General features: G+C 37.0%; 1 pseudogene; it reads right to left on the bottom strand.

The window, feature by feature from the left end:
- Positions 1 to 12952: 12952 nt before the first annotated feature.
- On the bottom strand, positions 12953 to 13788 carry LOC149230407 (histone H2A pseudogene; annotated as a pseudogene).
- Between the last annotated feature and the right edge of the window lie 1025 nt (positions 13789 to 14813).

Genomic DNA, 14813 nt, shown 5'->3' with positions numbered 1-14813 from the left:
GATCCTCCAAGCCACAGAAGCTCTCAAAGCTAAATCAGACACTCTCCACTAGATAGTTCTCAGAATAAGCTTTTCAACAGTAGGTGGAAGTCTAAAAATGGACTCCTGTATCAGAAGTTAGAGCAGATTGAAGGGACGCTTTGAAGACCAGAAAACGAAGAGAAAATGACTAAGGGTCAAGCTCATCGCAAATCGCAATCAGGGCTTTTCTAAAGCAACAGTAGGGGAAGACAGTGAAATCTACGATCTTCTGATTTTCGATATCGCAAATTGGATATCGGCGGGTCCAAGGCACGGCATATCGGCTTATTGGCAATCGGAAGTCCTGCATATCCAACTTCCTGCATAATGGAGGTCTGGGAGCGATTTCACAAATCGGTGGTCAAGGGTCAACATACATTGCAAAGGACATTCAAATCAACGATCAGCGGAGCCCACACATATTGCAATCGGTAGTCGCCATATACAACAGATAACCCTTAAAGGAATTGCAGGAGGAATACATCGATAGCGCTAAATAGCCGAAATTCGGGCCTATAGTGTTAAAGCGTCGAGAGGGGCCAAAAACCATTTAAGAAAGGATTGCAGCGAAGAACCAAGGGCTAAGCACTAAAGGGGCCAATCTCGCAGATCCGTAGTCACAAAAATGAAAGCCCTCATCCGCCGAAGTCCCTTCCGACTCGCAAATGCAATATATGATGTCCCAATTCGGGATGTGATATTTCATGTATCCTGCTTTCTTGAAGTTTCACGTCTTGACAATCGGTAGGCTCTATGAAATATTTTAGGAAGGCCCTCTCCTATACTTTGATTGTGATATCCTGGGTGGGCCCAATCCCGCAGATCGACGATCGCAAATGTCAAGGGGAGATACCAAAGGCAAGCATTATAAGCCACCGATATGAGGGATTCTATGCAACAAATGAAAAAAACCCTCGGAGGGGAGTCCAAATGCCCTAGCGCCTGGGAACTAAGCACCTAGTCATAGCCCCCGGTCACATGAAGCAAAAGGGGCTAAAGCGAAATGAAATGCCCCGTCCTGTAAACGTTGTTTAATGGAAAACCCCGATGTGATAACTCCGCGACCAGGTAGTGCAGAACTTTAAAGGTGTGGTGGGTCAGCAGCTGTGGCATTTAAGAAAGGAGATGGAGCATTCAAACTCGACATGGGTTGACCCAGAAAGGCCCCTTTGTGACACGAAACTAAGGTCGATGGATACAGAGTAAATGAAGACATGGAAGGTCAAGAGGACTTGATGATCCAGCATGGTGCTCCACACCGTGGGAAGACGAAGTACCGCCCAAGCGACCTCTGCTTCTGTACTGTGGCATTAAACTGATAGATGACCACTCCCAGTTTTGAAGAACAAACAATTCGAGCAGTAAAGGCAGAAGTGATGGGAACCGGCTAAGTGACACAGGTGACCAGACCGTGGGCAAGCAACAACCTGAAGCAAAGGTGATCACAGGGGTGGGCATGGAGATATTTTGTTACCATGTCCATCCAATCGATTGACTTGTTTTGTTTTCCTATGATGTGTCGCCATTGATTGAAGCAATTAATGTTTGTAGTCATTTTTGGGCCACAGATCCATACCAGGATGAGACAGTTAGTCGATCTGATAGCTGAGGCTGGGTTGAGATATTTTGTTTTAATTATTGTTCAATGCTCCCCCTCTCCAGATAAATAGGGGGAAGCAACACTTTACAAAGTTTCATAAATCCTAAAGAAAAAGCTACATGTTATTTTCAAAGTGTATGACTTTATAATATAGATCTTTCAGAATATCAAGGAAATGGTGGTGATTCCCCCTTCGAGTACTACAGTATGTTATCCCTTTGTTAAATTCCATTATGTTAATGTTTCCTCTCTGAATTCGTGTAATCGTAGCTGTTATAAATATTTCATACTTTCTTATAGATTCATTTGTATTGACTTGTTAATTCATGTACCTGTATGGATTCTTGATATTATATATTTAAAATCGTGCTCCATGATTCATAGCATCTTGTCTTTCTTTTGTCCATTATATCTACCTATAACTCAGATAAGTGTAGAAATTCTTGATGCTTTAAGCTCTATGTGATGAGTTACTCCTCCTTATCCTCTCTCATTGCTCTGTTAAATCTTATTAAATTGTAGGTCCTTGAACTACTCAACCTCCACTAGTTTATGCATGTATTTCTGTGAGTTGTATATGTGAATAAATACCAGAAATACATGTCTTACACCTTTAGATGAATGAACCAACCCTTTCCATTTAAAATACATATATCAAAACATATGTGATGTCTCCAATTTCGTGAGAATCATACGAGACTAGCCTTGTAAGCAATCTGAGGTTGTCTCTGGGAGTGATACCACCACCCCCAATCTTGATTTAGAGTCTGAGGAGGTAAGTTCTCAAGGGAACTTAAATCAATGCCAATCAATCTTCACACGGGAATCAAGATACCATTGCATCTCCACCCACTTAGATCAGGATTATATCCTTTGATGTCTCCACCTATTCAACCAAGAATCCAAAGCACACGGATGTCCATCTGCTAAACCTGCAGATATTAGAATCACACAAAGTTTACCCTCTATTATCCAAGGATCCAAAGTACACTGAGTTCCACCTACTCAAATCGACAAGGCTCTAGAATACATAATGTCTCCATATGCTACTTCTCTTCAACCACCCTCTTTAGCGTGCTCCCTCTCCAACACCAAAGCTTGTTCCCAATGTTCTTCCTTTACCTCATGAGTTCACTTGAAATCCTCATATGCAAAACCTAGCATACGAGCACCCATAATATACAAGTCATGTTTGTGATTCTTTCTAATATCAACCACGCTTGATCCCAATGTTCTTTGAATGTTTTTCCTCCTTTATCGACCCCTCATTGCTATTTGTGTGTTGACAGGACCACACAACCCACGAGGAGACAAAGATGGTATGGGATTGTCCTCCATTTAGGAAGCCCATACTCCTCCTCCCTACTTGCCATGCAAGCCATTAAACCCAGTCAAAAAACTAGTGGCCATTAAATGAACATCCTAAGTTAACCAATTCACAAGAAACTCCTCTTCCCAACCTCTCAATCTATGTCCACTCCTCACATCCATTCATTGTGTTTACATTTCCACAATATTTACATGAATTACAAATTCACCATGATAGTTACAAGAGGGGTAGCCAAAAATATTGTCACTAACTTCTAGAGGGATCAAAACCTTCAAATGCATAGGCGTAGACGTAAAGTCCTATGGATATTATTGACATGAGAAATAAAAGGACGTTGGGAGAATTTTTATTTTATTTTTTATTTTTTTAGAAATAGCACACATACATCTATAAATCAGTGATGATATTATGTTCAAAGAACATGGTGGTTGTAGGCCCTTATAATTGGATGAAATGGATAGATGAATTTACACAGCCAAAATCATTGTGACGAATAATCCATCATTATTATATTTAAATATCATTTGTTAGAATTGGGAAGTAATTGCATCTAGTCAAGCTTCAAGGAGACAAGCATCAACAAGCATTGTGGTGTGAAATTACATGTAGCAAAACATAAGAAGAAGCAATGAGAAGGTTTACATAGGGTAAATAAAAATAGTTAATGACCAATCAGCTTTCATGGGAAGCAATGCTTTAATGGTAGCAGCCATTGTTGCGACCACATCATCATCTCAGATATTGTTTTAATGAACATGACAGTGTGGAGATAATTTTTCAGCAATATTAACTCTAACTTTGTTACAAGCCACAACTCTTAATTTTAGTACCAATTTTTTGGTTTCGAGATTAACCAACATCTTTCTCTTCGAGGAATCGCTAGGTGTCTTTCTAATTGTTTTAGGTACTCTCATCTTCATCATATTGAGTACTACACCAACGCATGCTTCTCATGCTACCAGAAGTAATGTGGAATAAATGTATCCTTAATGAAAGTTTAGCATTTGAAAAGTTTATGCATCTACTCAAAATTGCAAGAATTATGAACAACATTTTGTTAAAAGAGTAGAGTTTGAAGAATTGTGGTCAATTCAAAATGTCATGGCCATTGGAAACTTATTTAAATATTGGAAATGGTTAGTAAAAGTTCTCAAATGCCATTGACTCTTGACCTCTCACAAACAGAGTAAACTTTAGTAAGATGTGAAGCCAGATAGTAAGTGGATTAAGGCTAGCAATTGATATGGATTCGCTCATTTCTTCCCATAAGGCTTACAACATTGATCAACTTGGAGGGAATCCTTTTTATTCTATGGTAGATGCTCATGCTTCTGCAACAATTGTGGCACTAAAACACCTTAAAAATTCACCTCCTCTTCTAATTACATCAAATATTTCCAAAGAAGGAGCTAAAATAAACATTATCCATGCCAATGGAAGCAGTTTTCCTTCTTAGAATCAGATAGAGATGATAGTAGTAATGGGAATACATGCTTATAAGAATGGTTTTTTTATTTATCATATCATGACAGCTCCATTACATTTATTTGTTGTATGTGATGAGACATGTCGATATTTTTTATAGCATCTATGTGTTGGCAACAATGGAAAAATAATTAAGGTAAAAATGCCTAACATTATAATTATCATGAGGAGCTTTCTCCGACACATGTATCGATGTTACAAAGTATCTCTCTTGGTGTTCAATGTAGTGAGAAAAATCTTATTTTTCATCACACCACTTTACATTCATATTCCTCAAGCTTATAACAGCATCGTATTCAACATAATTGTATGAACCTTACATGTTCTTTTACGAAAGGTTTCACATAACTAATATTGAGTGCCTCTTGGGAAATATTTTTACAAAAGACTTGCAGGAATGCAAATTCAATGACAAATGCAATGAATGGTCTCATTACTTCTCTAATGATCATATTCCTTGGATAATTAAATACATGGTCAAATGTCACGAATTGGAGTTGCAACCCTAGAAACCTTGTCAACAACAACCATTCTTGCGGTCCTTGTTATTTCCTTAGCATAATTTAGGTCTCACAAGTATTCATCCTTAAAGATAAAAATATAAAGTAATTGAAGCCAACGTGAAAGCCTTCTTTCATTCCATGTTAAGGCTTGCACCACAAAATTGTTCACATATGGAGACCCAGAGAGAACTACAAAATGTTTTGTGTCAAGCGAGACAGTGGGAAATGGTGCTTGTGGAATAGCTGATGTTGGAAAGTTACCCGATGGATGCCTTGTCACTGTAAAAAGAATACATTAGGGAAGCACTCAAGGGACATAACATATTATTAATGAAGTTAATATCGTCCCAACTATGAAACATTCAAATCTAGTATGACTTCTTGGTTGTTGCATTGAGATGGGTAGCCCACTCTTACTCTATGAGTTTGTTCCAAATGGCACCTTAACAAGGTATCTGCAAGGAGAGAGGGGAAAAGGTAATTTATCAACACCTACTAGTTATCAATGATAAATGTTGAAACAGAAGTTCAACTAATGAAAGCAAGTGTAAGAGTCATGGGAATGTAACAAGTGGCTTGATATCATATTATATGTCATGTAAATATTTATAAGAGATTAATAATTTAATTAAATAATCCTTTAGAAAAGTTAAAAGGGTGGATGTATTTAGACTGGTTTTAACCTTCAGTATAATTTATACAAACGGTTATATAACATAATATTAGAAATTGAACTTAGGAGAGAAATAAAAGCCTAGTTTGAGACCAAAGAGGGGGGCGGAGTTTCACTATAGTGAAGGATATTTTGTGCTCAAGGCGGCCAAGTGGGCCAATTTTTATAGCAGAGCAATGACCATTAACAAATTCACCACCCACTCTATAAATCCAACCATTCTTCTCACGTAATTGTAAAAAATATTCTTATGTAATTCAAAACCTTCTTTCTTTTTCTATACAACTATAAACCTCTTTGATATTTCATTTTAGCCATAATGAATTATTTGTAAACTATGACCTCATGCTATTTTTTGTGATTTTCCTAAACTTCCTCTAATTAATAACAATATCCCCCATTATGGGTGCACATACAAGGGGTCTCCTTCCTCAACTTAGGATGAGTGCCATGGACATAAATGAAGAAGGTGGGTTGCCTTCTAAATGGCAGCGTGCATGGACTCCCATATGTAACTCTCTAGAAACAATGTGAACATGCCTATGGGATCTTGCAAAGCATCGATCATGTGGAACTTGGATGTAGTGACAATCATACTAGAACTCAACTTGTAGGGGAATTTCAGAGGTTATTATGGAAGGAGTAGGAGGATGGAAATAGTATGATGATACAAGGTCGCTGACTAAGGACAACCATACCTGAATCGACATTTGTTGCATGCATATAATTTGTCATCCATGGGTAGTAGGAAACTTTTGTGGTGTTACTAGTCCTAGAAGATTGATTCATGGAGACTTTATGGAATGCAAGGCTTGCAATCATTTTTTGTTGGAAACTCTTCAGATGGAGAAATTCCCTCATTGGCACAATCCGCAATCACCGTCTCTGTAGGTTTCTGGTATTTTATCCCTTCACTTGGAATGGTAATTTTGGAGGGGTTGTTTCTCTCAATGTGGTGAACTCTTAACCTTCCCCGAGACATCTTCTCTTTCACTCTAACATCCCTTCTTTTTCTCCTCCTAAGCTTCCCCTAATTCATCCCCTCTATATTTACCTCTCCCATTCTCTAGATTCCCAAACCTATCCATCCCCCTATCTCTTTTTCTTACATAGCTCTCTAGGAGTTATATTCCCTCCCTACTCACTCAATTTTTCTATGATCACCCTCTCTATCTTAAGCTTGTCAATATGTCTCGGAATATACTTTCTACTCCTTAGCGAAGTGGCAGATGAGGGCGACCTCTTCCCTCCTTCAAAATTGAGTCCCTCTTCAGCCCACCAAACCCAAGCACAAGGAACAAGTTGAGCAGCAATGGAACACATAGGGATATAATCCCTAAAATTGTACAAAGAACCATCTCAAGTGTGGAAGAGAAAGCTAGGAAATCAAGACGCTACATTCTTGATAGACATGTTGATTAAGAAACTAAGGACCAGATTCCTAATGTGGAGAATTCTACTAGAGCTAGGAAAACCTACTACATGAAAACTATTAATCTCTACTAGCATATAAAGACCCTAATGGGCATAGTCCTAATTGACAAAGCATATACATAGAAAGAATTGATTATATGCATGACAAAACTACTAGACAAAGTTGACAAGCTCAACAGAAAGGTCACAATCCTTGCCAAGAACCTAGAGAACTTGAACTTTTCCTCCTCTAATAATGACAGTGAGCCACAACCACCGATTTATGTGGATACTCCTACAATATGAAGTCCAAGTGAACAAATCACTTGGCAACAAAAATTCTTTTATGTTAATGTTATCATAATATTTATTAGTCATTAGAAAAACTGAGATATAAAATAGACCTCGTAAAGAATATTATAAAATAATAATGGAAATAATAAAATAAGATTAAATGACAAGAAACAACAATATGTAAAACTTCGACGAAATCTCGATCTGCTTCTAAAGCCCTACCCTGCAATGTGAGGATCGTGATGACAGCTCTTCCCTCCAAATATCACAGTTTCGATGGCACGATTTCTTTGGACGACGTCAGCGGCGAGACTGGAATCGTGGTGACAGAGCATGTGAGGGTTTATCCCTCCATCAACGGCATCAACTTCGATCCCCCTCATGTCGTGGCCATTGCTCCCTATCACCCAAGGTAGGAAGCAAGTAAGTTGGATCAAGTTATTTTCGCGAAGCCCATATCACCTGCAAAATCGTATGCAGACAAGATCGGCGTCGATGAAGGCAGATCTAATCACAGAATAAGCGATTTTTTGATAGATTGAGATCTACGCATATGGAAAGTTAAGTGGGGTTTGGGCAAGCAGAGATCTCTCGGCATCAAGAAGATCTAGTGGGTTAGTTTGGCAAATACTGAAGCATTTGTTATTCCTTGGACTGATAGTGCTTTTGAAAGTGTGGATCTATGGATAGATACACCTTTTTTGGTTGGATCTGGCCATGTTACCTCGAGTGCAGGATGGGAGGCTTGATCTAGGGCCTAGGGTCGTGATCTGGTGGATCCGCTGGAAAGAAGATGAATAGTGTGAAAATGCAATTGGAGGATTGATTAGCATCATCTCTTGCTGCAATACTTGGTATGACGAGACCGTTTCGCAGGTTCTGCAACATCAGAGAGCAATGGCATGGCCGCATCTGGGCCCTGATAGCAGTTAAAGAAAATTTATCTTCGAGAAATTTTGGTCACAAACCTCAAATCAACTTCCCATTATAGATCTTGTGAACGTCGTCGAGTGAATAACTCATGGAGTTTTTTCAGATCTGTGGGATTTTGGGAACGATATAGATTGGAGCTTTGGTGTTTTCAGTGACAAGGAGCCTCACAACTCCATTCTCTACCAATATTTGGTAAAACTCTCTTGGACCCCAATCAACCCTTGAATTTACCAGTCGAGACCAATAAGTGGACGAAGCTTGGATGTCAATCCCCGTATCTGTTTGAAGGAGTTCCACTCCAATTTTTTATTAAAACGCTAAGAAGGAAATCTATGTGTATGAGGGTTTGGGTCTGGGATCAAGTACAAACCCTTAAGCAAAAGATTTAAGAATAGTTGGGTATTCCAGCCAGACTCCAAAATCTAATTTATGTAATAAAATCATTGCAAGAAGATTACAAGTTGTGAGACTATGGCATTGTACTTCATTCAACCATCATTCTTAATATGAGACTTTTTGGAGGTTGTCTTAGATCTAGCTACAAAGGTCTAGTTTCTTTCAAAGATGTAGTCAAAGGGAAGACGGATCCACACAAAAATTCAAAACAATCCCCCAATCTTTCTCGTCCCTATATTGTGGAGCAAATGAACAAGGTATCAACTTTGATAATCAACCTGCTTAAAGTCAATGAGCTCTACTCTAATTTCTACGCAAGAGCAAATATATGCAGATTTAGTGGATTCTAACCCAAATCGGAGACTTTACATCAATGGATTTTCTGTACTTGGACATAAAAATGTGATAAACACCTATGTTCTAGCAATTTAGTACATAATCCATAAAAGATATGGATTATGTATTAAAAGAGGGGCCATGGTTTTGGAGCAATGCAAGTGTATTCATAATACCTTGGTTCCCAAGATTTGATGTAAATACCATGGTGGTCTCCAAAATGTCAATGTGGATCAAGTTACATAATTTACCCTTGCATTTTTGGCATCACAAAGTATTAAAAGGAATAAGAAATTCTTTTTAACAAATGTGTAGAGATAGATATTAATAAAGGTTTACCCCATCGCATTACTTTGATTTACAACAATCTGCAGTGGTCCCAACCTCTTGACTATGAAAACATTGCATTCTTTGTCGTATATACCTTCAAATTGGCCATCTTCAAATCAGGTGTCCTCGAGCAAAAAAAGACCCTAAAAGAAAAAAGAGACAAGCTCAAAAGCCAAAAGGATGGCAATTTTTAGAATCCTAAGAAGTAGAAGCAAAGGATGCAAAAATCCCAGAAAACACCTCAAACATTAATGACCAAAATTCCCAAGATTCGACGCAAAAGAACAAGGTCGAGCATAATTATTCATGGAGTTGTCTATAATGCGACTTTTTGGAGATTCCAGTGACGGAATCCGACGGAAGAAATTGAGGTTAAATCTTGATTTGTTGCAGTTAAAATGGTTTTTTAACTGCATATTTGGATTCAGCACCCTCAAAAACCTCTGGGACTCTTTCATTGTGCAGAAACTAGCTATCAAACTTGCGATTCCAATAAATTCTTGCCGGATTTCGACCAGAAAAACCCTGCCGGAAAGGCTTTCAAAAAGTCGCGTTATAGACAACTGCTTATTCATTAGTTCAAATGACATCAATTCAACAACAAATTGAAAAGATTTCATCTGAAATGAAAATAAATAAATAAATAAAACAAGTGGTACCAAACGAATTCATGCTTCAAAAAGTTCAAATTTTGATAAGGAAATCCCTATAAATGTAAAAAAAAAAAAATCAAATGACTATTGTATCTTCCACTCCCAACTCTAGTGGTTGGCAAAAAACAAAAAAGAAGAAAGGTAAAATAGTAGACTAGTGTTATCTCTTTGAATTGTTTTTATTGATCTTGGATACCAAGATTTTTTGTTTTACACATGTTTTTTAGCATCTACAATATGTAATTTTGTTAATTATAAATACAAAGGTTATATTTTCAAAAGATTTGTCACATGGTCAATCCTCTTTACATTTTAAGTAAACAAAATTTATGGATATTTTGAAACACTACCCTTAATCTTTTTTAAAGATAAAAATAAAATTATAAAGAATTATAATTCAACACTTAATTTGATAAACCAAATTGATTCCAAAAGAAAATCTAAATAATTGAAATTATTTCCTTAATGCACTAGAATGGATGTTAATCATCATAATCAAATATTAAATTTTTCTAATACCAAATTCATAAATGAGACTCCCTTGCTTTTAGAGTAAGGGATCCCTCCACACAAGGATTTTATTAATAAAGTTTATTGAAGATTTAACAAATAAACTCTTATTAAAAAAACACATATTCTTAACTATAAAATCTTCGCAAATACTTTTTTACCTAAAACCAAACTCAATACTTTTTACATAATAATTAAATACCCAAAATTTATGTTTTTATTATAATAATAATTTTATGTTGAAATCACAATATTTAAAAAAAAAAAAAAAACTCCATACATGAATTTGATTATTAAAATTAAAAATGCAATTTCACTATTCAAATTGAAAATACAAAATTTTATTATTAAAATTAAAAATATTTATATGGTATTATCTTAAATTTCCTTAAAATTAGATGTGCAGAGATGTGCAACCTCTTATATAGGAAAACATTAAACTTTTCTTATAACATCTTACTAACCAGACATTAAACTTTCCATTGGAAAGTTGTGAAATACCCTACTCTCGCCATAGAGAAAGTCATACATCCTTCCATTACGTGTTTGACTTGGTTACGAAAATGTTAGATATGAATGGCCTTTGTAAATAAATATTGTAAGTTTTTATTTTCACTTCTATTAGTCCATTAATGCGCTTTGATATGCGTCCTCAATAGTTCAATATAACCTGTCGTTACTTATATCTGGCTATCAAAGACACATGTCACGGCACATTAATAGACTAATGGACTAATAAAGGTGGAAATAAGAACTTCCGTAATATTACACACGGCCAAATATTTCCAGCACATTGGCAAAGCCATCCGGGGACATTAGATTCACCTGCAGTGAAAAACCTGTAACAACCTGTAATTGATAGAAACGAAAATTGTGACAGTCTCATTGGCCATTCTACCACATAGTGGGTGAAAACAACAACACTTAGCCGGAGATCCCGTGATAAAAGAACCAGTGAAATAGTTGGCAAAGGGAAAAGGGCATCCGCATGCTCTCATTTCGATCAGGTTCAGTTCAAGGATGAAATGCCCTCATAGCCTTCTATGGATAGCTCCACTTCCTTTGGCTGAAGCATTAGCAAGAAAATTCAAATAGGCGGTGAGACATAGCAAAAATCAAACCGCCCACTGTACATTTTGAATTTTGAATTTTTGAGCGGTAAACTACTAGTTCAAATTTATTTAAATTAATCGCTTATGGGCCCATCGGTTGACTCGTTTACAACTGTCGGTGTTAGTCGTACACAGGACCAGATAAGATGAGGTGGCCATACCATCGCATGGGATAGTGATGGTGCTACATGCCACATGGGATAGTGATGGTGCTGCATAAGGGGTAACATATAACATTAATGACTCAATAGGATAAGATTGATTGGTTGCCAGATATTATAGGATAGAAAGTAAGCCAAAAATGGAGACAGTGAGGTAGTCAAGGAATTGTCAGAAACAAACAAACAAACACAAAAATTACCAAATTAATGGATAAACTATGCTGTTCACAAAAAAACAATTACCAAATCAATGAATAAATTAATGGATAAACTATGCTGTTGCCAAAATATTGATGTTACGGATATATCATAACATCCAAATGAAACTCTACCATAGTCCTGAACCCAAGGCTGTGTGGTATAAGTCGGGCTCAAGGAAACAAATAAAACATCCACTTCTTTCAAAGAAGTTGCAAAAGGGAAGTGACCTAATCCTAAACCTGAGCTGTTTTTTAATCAAATACCATAACATCCAAAAGAACCCTTCTACCATAGTCCTGAACCTAAGGTTGTGTGTTGGAACTTTAGATCTCAAGACACTAAATAAACAATCTATTTTTAGATCAAATACTATAACATCCAAAAGAACCCTTCTACCATAGTCCTGAACCTAAGGCTGTGTGTTGGAACTTTAGATCTCAAGACACCCGATAAAAAATCTACCTCTTTCTAAAATGTTGCAAAAGGGAAGTCTACCTGAACCTAAGGATGTGTGGTAGAGTTCTAGGCCTCAAGATACCAAATAAAGCATCTACTTCTTTAAAAGATGATGCAAAAGAGAAATCTACCTTAACAGATCAGATTCAAAGCAATCCAAGATTGTACATTACAAATCAAATCAAGCAACCATCAGTCATAGAAGTAAATCATCAAAGTAAACTCTGTCTTCATAGCTCTTTCGGTACAAAATAGTTATCTAAAATTAATGGCTTTTCTCTTTCGGTACAAAATAGTTATCTAAAATTAATGGCTTTTCACTTAAAGCAAAAACATTACACCAATAAGTTTTTTCCCTGCCAGGGACCCAAGTGTTACATCTATTTATGTTCAAAAAAAAAAAAAAAACCCCCTTCATTGTTCAATTCAATACAGAGAGATTTGAAATAAACTCCCTTTAAAAAGGTCATCTGAGAGTGAAACAATTTGTAAGCCTGCTCCATTCCCTTGGATGCTAATTATTTCAAGTTTAATCGCTACCGAACTTCAAATGTAAAGCACACATATATTCAAAATCAGCCACAAAATATTGCTTACAAAACCAAACATGTATTCTAGAATAATACGCTTGGCGTTAAAGAAATCCAGACTTGGCTTATCAAGATAAGCTGCAGACGGCTAAATCCAGACTTTATTCCGATAATTTCAGCGTATAATTTCAAAGATTTCGAGAGGGATCTGCAGCAAACCCTCACCCCAAACTATATTTAAAAACCAACGCCCAGCAAATGATTAAACCAAATCTCCCCGATAAAAAGAGGTGGTGTTAATAAAACACCATTTGTTTTTAATTAATTCGAAGAAGCCAAAGGGTGATGAATTTTTCACTTCTTGGGAGACTTTGGCGCAGAAGCCTTCTCCGGTTTCTCGGCGGTCTTCTTGGGGAGGAGAACCTGATGAATGTTTGGCAGAACTCCGCCACTGGCGATGGTCACTTTGCCCAGAAGTTTCCCCAATTCGTCGTCGTTTCTCACCGCCAGCTGAATGTGGCGGGGGATGATTCTGGTCTTCTTGTTGTCACGGGCAGCGTTTCCGGCCAACTCCAACACTTCGGCGGCCAGATATTCGAGGACAGCGGCAACGTAGACGGCTGCGCCGCCTCCCACCCGCTTGGCATAGCGCCCCTTCTTGAGATACCTGGCGATTCTCCCCACCGGAAACTGCAGCCCGGCCTTCGCAGTTCTGCTCACAGACTTCTTCCTGGAGCCTGCTCCTTTCCTCCCTCCCTTTCCACTGCCCTTTCCTGAACTCTCCATTTTCTCAATACCGCTCTTTTCTCCGGTTTAATTATACCAGATAGACGAAAACAATACGACCTGTGTATTTGATTGAGTGTAAGAGGGTTTAAATAGTAGAAACCTTATCCTTTAAACGTATGGGCGGGGCAATCTATCCAACGGTTTCAATTTCATCCCCAGCGAACGGCCACGATTAGCCCACCCTCGATCCGCGTCATGCCTCATCGGCCAATCGCAATGATTTCGCATTTGTGAAAAGTGTGTTCACCAAGTTGGCTTAGAAAGCAAGGTAAATTTTAATTAAAATATAGAAGGGCATTGATAATACTTAACTATTAGTGCATTGGGTGATGTGCGTTGACATTTAAAACTAACCATACTAAACTTATAGTGTAAGGTAACATTGATAATCATTACAATAGCTAGTAACTCTAAAACTCTTATTTATTTCCTACGTTTATGTCTCCACCTCTTTCTATAAAGGAAGCATCATTGGTTGTCCTCCTTAACAAAACTAAATGAAAAATATATCTATGATTCCATTTCAAAGCACTCTCGAAACTCCCAGAATTGTGGGTTCAAGATTACAAACTTTAGTTGACTCAATCTTTATATCAATAGTTCTTTGTATTGCATTATAATTAATCATTTATAGTTCAAGGTTACAAATTTTAGTTGACTCAATCTTCCTATCAATAGTATCAAAAAAATGTGTATTTCACTCTCACTCATCATTTATCAAATTTATCCAAAATCTAAGTTCAATGGTAGATCATTTATCAAGTTTATCCAAAATCTAAGTTCAATGGTAGATCCATTCACATGTGTTTATCCATTTTACTTCACTAATCATTCAAAAAAATGTGTATTTCACTCTCACTCATCATTTATCAAATTTATCCAAAATCTAAGTTCAATGGTAGATCATTTATCAAGTTTATCCAAAATCTAAGTTCAATGGTAGATCCATTCACATGTGTTTATCCATTTTACTTCACTAATCATTCAAGCTTGCCTTATTAAGTTTTTTAAACTTTAGTTGATTCAATAATATCAAAATCCTTGTATTGCAGTGTAATTAATGATTTATCAAGTTTATTCAAAATTT

This window comes from Pinus tabuliformis, chromosome J, assembly GCF_031772625.1.
Source record: "Pinus tabuliformis cultivar Carrire ecotype Pingquan chromosome J, CPIR1, whole genome shotgun sequence".
Taxonomy (NCBI): domain Eukaryota; kingdom Viridiplantae; phylum Streptophyta; class Pinopsida; order Pinales; family Pinaceae; genus Pinus; species Pinus tabuliformis.
Note: the sequence above shows the minus strand (reverse complement) of the source record. Positions and strands in the feature narration are given on the sequence as shown.